The following is an 11,474-nucleotide window of genomic DNA, read 5'->3' as shown; positions in this document are numbered from 1 at the left end:
GACAGCCTTTGGCTAAAATTTGAATTTACCTTGTTCCACTAAAAATATAATTTATTATGTAAAATAATGTAAATTGTGTAATCATATTATACTATTTGATTAATATATTAACGTTTATTAAAAAAAGATTAAATTATAATTACAATTAAATTTAAAAAAATGCATAATTCAATTCAGTCTTGTCATTATTTATTATTTAATATAATTATAACATACTAATAGAAAGTCCAGTAAGTCTAGTTTCATACTTCAATAACCAGTTTTAGACTTCCAATTAAAGGAGGAATTTATACCTAATTAAGATTTTATCGTATAATTTGCAACTTAGTATTAAGTTAGTATATTATATTCGTTTCATGCATTCGCGTTCAAAAAATGAAATAACTAATAAGTTTAATACGTAGGTACCGTTTTATATAAAGTCAGTAGTTTGAGAACTGTTTCATACGATATATTTCAAATGTGCATCGTTCATTCAGGCCAATTTTATCTACTTACCTTATCAATCTCCCCTCAAGGTTACAAGCTCATCATTTTTCTATATCGACCGTGGTATTTATGATACTCACTTCAACGATTTAAAATATACCTACTTATATCTTAAATCATGCTCACCTCCAAAGTATATCAATGTGCTTGGCTGATCACTGGAAATTGTTTGTAATAGTAGCCAGTGTAGATATTCAAAATATTAAAGCCCTCACTTTATATTGTCTCAACACATTATTTAAGTAACGACAGAAGGAATTTTGTATTCCCGTCCTTTTGTTTGAGCTTTAGTTACGCTGCTGCCAACTTTTCGTCTCAAAAAAATTGTGCGATGAATTAGGAATACACCATTGATGGTGCCATACTACCATTTGTCTTGTTTTTAAAATGACTATTAAAAAGAAACAAACGGCATAGGTATTGAATTACTCACTTTACCGAACTTTAATTTTTCCAGGGGGAGGAACGCCAAAACAGATTTTCTGATGAAATTATTATTCTTAAACCGAAATACACGACTTGTTGTATCCAATCCGCTGAAGGTAGATTTCGCATCTCGGTCGGATTTTTATAACTAATCGAGGTACACCAACGCTGACTTACCCACGAATTGAGGTAGCTACACTCAAACCGTAATACACCAANTTTTTGGGACAAGATAATAGTGAATTTTCAGTTTCTGAAATGTATTTATTATAATCAATTTTAGATTGGGCCCTACATTTAGATCTAAGTGCAGAGAATATATTATAATTTAATTGTGTAGGAGATGTTTTATATAATTTATGTGCTATTTTTTTTTTAAAAACCAAGTCTCTCAGTACAGGACTAAACCAAGAGGGATGTTTAGAAGTGAAAAGTTTTTTTTTAAGACAATTGTCATCAATTATTTTAAATATAATTTTATAGAAAATATCAACTGCATTGTTTATGCACAATTTATCAAAAACTTGAGACCAATCTATAATCGCTAATGATGAACGTATAACATTATAATTACAGTTGAAAAAATCGTATACAATTTCATTATAACTTAATGATTCTAGATTTACATTGGTTGGGAGTGTGACAGTTAATGCAGGGTGATACATATAATCAATCGGTAACAAAGAAAAAGGCTCATTAAGAACAACTAAATTATGAGCGTTAGATAAAACTAAATCGAGAATTGAATCTGATCGATTTTTAACAAGATTGAACTGATTAAGATTAAGGTAAGAGAAATTAGCCAGGTTATTGGCAATTAAATTATTAAACTGAGAAACATTAGGGACAATTTTATTATTTAATAAGGACCAGTGAATACCCGGTAGATTATAGTCACCCAATAAAATAACATTTGAGTAATGCGAAAGATTTAACAAATTGCTTACAGTATCAGTATGGTCATTATAAATATCAATACTTGAATTAGGAGGAATATATACCGATCCAATTAATAGAGTGAAAGAACCCATAGAAAGATTGATAAATAATTGCTCGATGTTGTTGTTTTGAAGTGGAATACGATTACATTGAAGGTGATTCTTGACCGCAATTAACACACCACCTCCTCTGATAATGCAGCCCATGACACTATCACGGTCGCAACGAAAAACTGTGTATTTTGGGATAAGACCAAGTTAACAGTTATAACAGCCACTCACTCGTTAAGCTAAATTGTTGGACATTACTCTGTTTATTTTATAAATATAATTTTGTTTTTGATCATTTTAAATACATCTTTCAAAAAAAAGCTAATGGCTTTTATTTTTATGAGGTATAATATTATTTTGTCAGCCCAATTTTATTTGGTATATTACAATATTTGTCAACATATGATGAAAATGTACACAAAACAAAAATAAATGATTTATAATATGGCACAAAATATGTTTGTGTCTGCAATCTAGAAAATACCGAAAGATGAAAAATTATATTACTACTATAATATGTTACTATATCAATTCCAAAGATATCGAAGGTAAATTATTTATATATTTCTATAACATCTTGTGCTGATATTAGAAAAGCGAATAGTTGCAACTTGTAAGTGATTAATGACGGAACGATTTTGGGGAGTAAAATTCAATATTTAAAACTTACTGACTCGTTCATACGTTAATACGCATTCGCTTATATTCCATAAAATATTTTTAAAATAAAATGTTTACAATATACGAGTGGAAAATAAAGTCACAGAGTGATATCACCTATTTTCTATAAAATAATTTTTTTTATAGAATGTCTGAATGACTTAATGTAGATATTATTCTGCAAGTATGTTCGGTAAGGAACAGCGGTCGAAACGATATTCATAGACCATGTTGTAGCCAGATTAAGCGGTAACTATACCAGATTTTTAGGCGTCTTACGTGGCCAGTTTCCTCTGCTTATGTAATTAATGTAATGAATTATGTAGTTATGCGAGTATATTGTATTGAACGCGAGGTTGTAATAATTTTCGAGAAAGTGTATATGTATATGATGGGTGATAAGTAATGGCAAATAAGTACCTATTTAGGAAATATTTTTTTTTCTAAATTTTTATTATTATGTCTTATCCAAAAAACAAATCTGAAAATTGTAACACCTTAATTGTATTAATTAGGATATCCGATATATTGTTATTCATTACAATTTATCGTTGGTTAGGTTAAATATGTTCATAGAAGTGTACGATTCGAAATTTAAAAAAAATAGTTTCGAGTGTATTCTGTATGTTATAATGGATGATGACTGGTTTAGAAGGTATAATGAGGAGTGTAAAGATTTGAATATCATGATAATTAGTAATTAGTAATTAATTGGTATATGTGTACTAATGCATGCATTATTTAATTGTATAAGTATTAACAATTTGGTTAAATACATGTGACCATTACTATGGTCTATTAGCTTTAGTACTTAAAATGTAATCATTCAGAGAATCTACTTGTTTGCATTTTGATTTAGATACAATAAATGATAAATCAAAATCGTGTATTTAATTATTCACAGTAAAAATTGGGGTTCTTATTGAAAACTAAGTTTTTATCACACGAATAGGGCAGTTTTATTTTTAAATGGTATATAGAAAATCTAAGTATGCAGGTACATTTGTAAAATGTTCTTTAAGTATCTAAGATTCTAAAAATAATAATTTAAATGAATACATAATTAAAGAATAAAATGACCCACTCCCCTCCTTTGATACCCCGCAGATATTAAAACAGTTAATATATTTTAATATTTTATGTTTCCATGATATGGATCAACGTAGGTAAATTATTATGATTATATTATAAACCAAAACTTTTTAAATATTAGTACCTTTGCGCCAATGTAAATTATTAACATACTATATTAGTATTTATGAAAAAACATATTATAATGCATTACGGTATGCGTCTATATATTATTCTAGTGGATTCACTTACTAATTAAAATTAACACCGAGAAAAGAATGTAATTTAATTTAGAATTTGAAAAATCATACTACCTACGGGTTTGAAACTACCTAACTGTAATGTTATAATAATTTCGAATGCGTTTCCGGAAAACATCATCATGTGCCTAACTATAACTTGTTCATAAAGTAACTATTTTGAATTTTAATCCAATCGGCTAAATATGTAACTTCTAGACTGTCGAGAAGGTATATTTTGACGAGAACCATAAATCATCGTGATATTCCTGACTACCTGTCGTCCATGTATACGTAGTTCCGATATCTTTCCCATAAACTCCTCATATATTAGATTGTTTAATCATTTCTTATAATGTATCATAAAAAACTTTCTCTCCATTTACTTGAACAAACATTGGGTACATTAAATTTTTTACTGTACATTAAACCTGTACAAAATATTTTAACAACTTATCACTCGAACCGATTGCCATTTTATCTATTTCCATCAGTAAATATTTAATGAACGTGAAAATGTTTTTTTTTCAACTCATATCCATTTATTACGTTTAAGTATTTACTAATAATACGACACGTATAAAAATAATTATATTGTTTTATTTTTTTCATATAACAGTTATATTAACGATGAATAATTACTACTACTCTGAACATGAGCACATTAAGATTTTGAGGAGGTATATAATAAATGTAAATAATATAATTGACTATTAATAGTAACATTCAAAATGATTTTGAATTTAATGTTTTGGACACTTGCTCGTTATTATACTACAGAAATCAAATAAAAAATATATTGTAGTATTAAGAATTATTATTTATAATTATAGTAATGATATTTTTGTCAAGCAATAAAAATAGTGACTGCTATAACATACAAATATTTAAACTTTGTAAATCTGCATTAGGTAAAAGGTAAGTCTTATAGGATCATTAAATTTGTCTATTACATTTTATGCTACCAAGAGTACCGTTTCGGAATAGACACTGAAATTATAAGCAAGACTTTATGGACCAACTAAAAGTGTGGGCGGACAACGACTATAGGCTACATTTTAACCTGTCCTTGTATCACTGCACTCTGCAATCCACACGTCTAAACTTTAAATAGGTACCTACTCATAACTTATTAACTAGTAACTACCTGCTTGTTCAAAATGTGGTTTCTATAAATTTGAATTTGCAGAAAAATATTCCGATTTTGAATATGAAATTAAAGTGAAAAGTAGAATTTTTTCAAAAATGTTATTTTGAAATGATTTTTTCAAATAAAGTTTTAAAAAAAAACTTCCAAAAACGTTTATACTTTTCAAGAAATTAAGTGTGTTCGTTTAAATATTAAGGATATAGCGTATATTATTATATTTATCGCGTTGCACATAACAAGACAATCAGTTGACGGCTAAAGTAGGTAGCACGTGTTTACGAGTATATCGGCGACATTGATTTATTATATTATAAACGGACGTTTACTACCACACTACCACTACCACCATACCATTGTTACTAGTACTACTACGACTGCGGTCTATACGACTGGTATTGCTCTCTTGTACTCGCGTTCAGTTCTCGCCACGTGCTCGGTATGTTTGAGCATTAGACATACCTATAATATATTTTCATCTTTCCCCTAACTACGTGTGATACCTACACGTCTACGTGTAGGAGTGTGATTTGCTTGACCCCACTCACGGTCATAACAACGTCTACGCACACGCACACATTGCGGCCCTCCGTGTGGAGCTGCTGGCTGTCAAAAGTCGATGGAGTGATGGTGAAAACGATGGTCCGTGATAAATCTATAAATACGTATAGGAGGTATCTGCCTACGTAACAAAACGGTAGCCGATGGTCAAGAGAGATGAAGGGGGAGGGGGGGGGGTACTTGCCGTATACAAGCCGGGTGATTCATCATTGGAAACGTTTACGAAACTTTTTAGCGAGTTCGTGATGTCAGACCGTTAACTGGCACCAGGGGGGAAGAGGGCGAGAGCCGAGAATATTATTATCGTTATGAAATACGCTTTGACGAGTATTGGACTTTCAGTGTGTGTGTGTGTGTGTGTGCGTGTGTGTGTGAGAGAGAGAGAGATCGTTTGTTTGCGAGTGTAAGCCTCGTGCTACCTATTATGCATTTATAGACGTAACTATATTTTTTATCGGTTTTTAATTTTTCAATTCAACTACTTTTATTGGGTAATTTTCATCTCATATTTTCGCATCTATTTATCACTGTTCGGATAGGTAAACACCGTTCGGGAAAAGAAACCAAAGACTGGTGAGTTATAGCGATTACTGTGAAGTCTGCTGGTAATAATATACTACTGTATGTTTAAATGTGTACGACAACAGATATTCATTACTCAAGTCTCATATAGTCGTCATTCCGTGGCATACGTTTGCCAAAAACTCTGAAACCGATTTGGATTGCGTACTGAGATTTGACAGTGATACACATTTGTATAAAATACATTGATGTTGCATTACTAAAAAAAAAAAAATGTTAGGAAACAATAAATACCCAAACATGAGCAACATTTTTCAGACTGCTATTGCATATTTAAAGTTTAAAATATTCTGATATCATATAGTCAATGAGTATGATACAATTAATGAATTAATGAGCACCTCAATCATTGTGTACGTGGATTACAAAAGACATTTTCCTCCAATATTTTTACTCATCGGATGCTGTCTTCTACTGTTTGTCCATAATATGGCAATGTCTATTCGACGTATGTACCTATGGCTATTATAATGATAAATGTATGGCTCACGGTAATAATGTTAATGCTCTTTGACAATAATTATAGGTACTATAATAATATATCGAGAATTTAAAATTAACAAATATTTTAAATGTTAGGTGAGTACACTAATATTGTTACCACTTATCATAGACTTCAAGAATTTATTTTTAAATGGTACATGAGTATGATAGTACTTACGAAATAATTTAATTTTTTTTTAATATTTTTAGATTTGTAAATTAAAACAGAATTTTAAACAGAATATTTATTTAAAATAAAATGATAATAATATGGCTTGCTTTAAGAGTAACACATAATATCGAATAAACAATTGAAACTACTTCAAAAAGTATAAAAAATAAATAAAAAGCTGGTTGTGTCCAATGAAGCCTATTTATATTACTTTGTAGGTATTCAGTCGATTGAAGAATTTTATTATTTATCAGATTATGAAATTCGATGAGAAAATTATTAGTTATATTTTTTGTGGTTTATGCCTCTGCGTATAAAATTAGCCAATTCCACATACTAAAATGTTGTAACATTTACCAATACCTATTCACAATGAAGAAGGTAACTCTCGTCTCTCAATACAGTAAACTGATAGTAATTCAATAAAATGATTGATTGACCTATAATGGGTAACGGGCATTGCAACTTAACATGATGATTATGAAAAACGTACACCGACATTTTATTTGGTAATATAAGCTATTCCACAAAATACCAACAGTGTAATTTTTGAATGAAACAAGGTTTTATTCCAAAGTTTAAATGTCATAATATTCAATGGGACACTTATTCGGTTATTGCATAATGCATACTTGATTATTACCTATACTTTTTGTTATAATTATTGTAATATTTTGTATTTATAGTTGACATACAATAATAAAATATACATTATAAATAAAACTTGAAAGATGAAAGTCAATATATTATACTGGTACCAATTGTATTTGAATGGTAATGATAAACTGAATTCACCAATGCTTACTTCTAAGAATTACTTGTATGTAATTATATACATTTTACTACTTCTTAGTACTATTAAGGTGTATAATATAATTTGTTTAATCCATTAGTTTGATGATTCCGGTTTAGGATGTTTATGACCATAATACTTGTAAAAGACGAGTGCAAATATGCCCAAAAATATCAAAGCGCTTAAAATGCGCTTAGACCATTCAAACATTACATAACACAATTATTTATAATACATACATACAATTATATTAATAAAATTGTATTATTCAATACTCATTCAAAATAAACTACACGTTTATTAGATTATAAATTAAACACGTTTAATACTTAATATCCATGTAAGTAACACCAACAATAATACCTACATAATATGGACATAATAAATCTGTAAAAGTGTACTGTACGTTAATAAGCACCAATAGGTACGTGGTAAATCTAATATTATAATGAAAATATTAACTTAAACAATTATTTTTTTCGTTGCAATACTTTTTGAAAGAATATGTTTTGTTTAAAATAGTTTCAGTAAATTAAAAAAAAATTTATCAACGATTTCAAAAATTAGGTATTAATTTCTCAAAAACAGTTTTAATATATTATAGCATATAATATATAGAATGCATAAAATCATGAACAAAAATAAAATAAGTACTTGATTTATAGTACAGCAAATGAAATCATTTAAGTATCTTTAGTAAACTAATGGAAATTGATATCCCTAAAATATATAAAGATTGAAGTATATAAATTTGTTTTCTACCATTATGGGAGGTACCAAGCTGAATAAAAAATAAGACTCAGAACATTTAAGACCTATAATGATGATATTGGTAAAATAATCAAGAATTAAACTTGTATTCAACCGTGATTTTCACGTGTACCCACGTGAACGCTACCCGGTTTTAACTTTGCAAATATATTGGACGTCGCGATCATCAAATTCGAAGGGATTTTCAGTTGCAATTCACTTGAATTACTGAAACGTATCATATCGATGGGAAGAAATAGTGATGATAATGCCGTTAATTTTGAAAATAGCCATTGCATTTATCGAAATACGAAACACCCACAATTCAAGTCACTGAACCTGTGTAGGGGGCCTCGTATATTATTACGTAATATATTGAATTGTATTATTAAACTAATTCAACGTGAACGTGATAATTTTGTGATGATTTGTAGGTATTCTCTGTTATTATATCAAATATTACGTATTTCCTAGACAAACTCCGATTACGACAGTGGTACAGTATTATGCTATACTATTTCAGACTTCAAACATTATGCCTCTGCAGCACGTCCTATAGAATGTGAACAGTTATGGATTTTGCCTTTTACTTACTACCTACATATAATTCTTATATATACCGGATATTAAATATACCTCCCTGCAGTATATTATTATAACGGAATGAGTACAATAAAATGCGCTTTCTTACTACTGTCAAACATTATTCATATTATTTTACTCAATTAGGTAGGTAACCTGCTATAGATGTTTTTTTAAATACATTTTAAACATTTATTTCATATATTTTGTTTTAGTTTTTGAATTAATTACAATTTATTGCTAGTAAATCGTAATGATTTATACCACATGTTACAGATGAGATATTACAGAGTGTTTACGCTCTTCCCATTTCATCCATCATGGAACAGGCTGGTGATGCAGTTTTTCTTTAATTTATTTATAATTTGAAATCGATGGTAAATAATCGTATCCATTGATGATTTTGACTTTTGAGCGTAACTGGATCTTGTTTATATGATACTGGAAAGATCATTTATAAGTTGAAATTTAAGTTATAAGTTAAATTTAGTTGTAATAAATTATGCAATGAACCAATAAGTAATAATTCAAGTGTTGGATACTAAAGCAACTCAGAACCATAAAAAAGAAATGTATAAAAAAAACTAACTACACTGTGCTTGAGTGTATTATAGTAAATAGGTACTAAGTATATTAATATGTACATACTTTGAAAACAAATTTTATCTTACTTTTTTACAACACTATATTATATTCTATATTTCAATCGAATACGTTCTTGTGATAATATTTATTGCACAGAAATTTATTGTTAAGCGCGACTCAATAAAAAAAAGTTTAAAGTTCAAACCATTTTGTATGTAATTTATGTAAAAGCATTATTTAATGCGGAGCATTGGAATAAATTTGTTTTGTTCAATAAATATTGGTTTCGTTCATATTGAACATTTTATATAACAGTTGATCATTACAAGTTTACAACACTTATATTCTATCACACTTGGTCTCATGACATTTGGCATGCAAATAATACATTACATTTGGCCATGATAACTTATATTTGTGACAGATTTAAATACCGGTAGTGGGGATATGCGAATAAAATATAATATAATTATTATAATAAAGATATTATATAGTTTAGAGTTAGAATTAATCCTTTATTCGTAAATTGTATAAATAATGAAATTGTTATGTTTAAAACTATTTTATTTTGATGATTTAATTAGTTATTACATTATTTTAGTTATAGTTGTGGACAATTTATACTAATAATAATTAATAGTATAGATATTAAATACTTTAATTATTATTATAGTATTGCAGAACTTCAATTTTTCGAACAGATTATCCATTATTTCATTGAATGCTGTTATTTAAATTGTATTTATAACGTCATTATCTGATTATTTTAAGAGCCTTCGTATGGATGCGATCACCTCTGCAAAGGAACTATTGTTTTGTCTTATATATTAGTTTTTAAAATGTTGAATGTAACAAATGTAACAAATAAATTATTACATTTAAAAAAACAGTTCTGAGCATGACCGCTGATTTAACTTCAGATTTCTAGACTCTTTAGAAGTAAATTAAAAACTATTGAGAAAATTGAAAAAATAATTATAAGTATTTTTAGACAATTTTAGAGATTTATAAACGTGCTTTTTAGCACTTTTACTGAAGTGTTAACTAAAGATGAGAATCATTGCAAAACCTAATCACTAGCTACTCGCGTCACTAGGAATCTAAAATGATGTATAACAAACATTAAAGAGAAGGTTTACAATAAAACCTCTAAGTCATTGTGAAAGGTATTGTTTTAAAAATATCAATAAGTGATGGCTATTAACTATTAAGATAAACATAGGCAAAAGAAGATTAAGGTTATTATTTTCTATGATTCTATGGTTAATTTTTATTGTTCAATTACGAATGAAAATCGTGCAAATGTTTGGGAGTAAGCAAGTAATTTGTCCTACGATAAGTAATGTATTATATTTTATTTTAGAAAATACTGTTTTTATTAAAATGTAGTACTCTAAAACTTTCATGACGTAGGATATGCAATTGTTGTCTGAAAATTATACTTCAATTTCATAAAGTAGGTAGTGCTATTTTATTACTTTTGCAAGAAAGTTACAAACAACTGTAAAATTGGTTTTATTTCCATCGTTTATAAATGTAATCACGATAATCATCACTATTAAATTTATTATACCAGCATATTTTCACGAAAAAATTTGAAGTTTTCTGTATAATACTGGAGTTTTATATTATAATCTTTTAAAATTACACGTATTACCTATATCGTTTTATTTTAACTAAGAATTAAGACAATTGAAAATTAAGTTATAAGTTTTTATTTGATCTTATACAATTTTCTACAATTCAAATTTGTATACTAATCCGATAAAGTACACTATCTATTTAGTTATTATCTGTATTCAACTTCATTACAATTCGAATAAGATTAATACATAATATTTTAGTTATAAATAGTAAAATTTGTAAAAAAATAATTTATTTTAATATAAGCATAATTATTTATTGGGTATTTACCTAACCTATATTATTTATTATTTATTTATTT

The sequence above is a fragment of the Myzus persicae genome, unplaced genomic scaffold (assembly GCF_001856785.1).
Source record: "Myzus persicae strain clone G006 unplaced genomic scaffold, MPER_G0061.0, whole genome shotgun sequence".
Lineage (NCBI taxonomy): Eukaryota > Metazoa > Arthropoda > Insecta > Hemiptera > Aphididae > Myzus > Myzus persicae.
Note: the sequence above shows the minus strand (reverse complement) of the source record.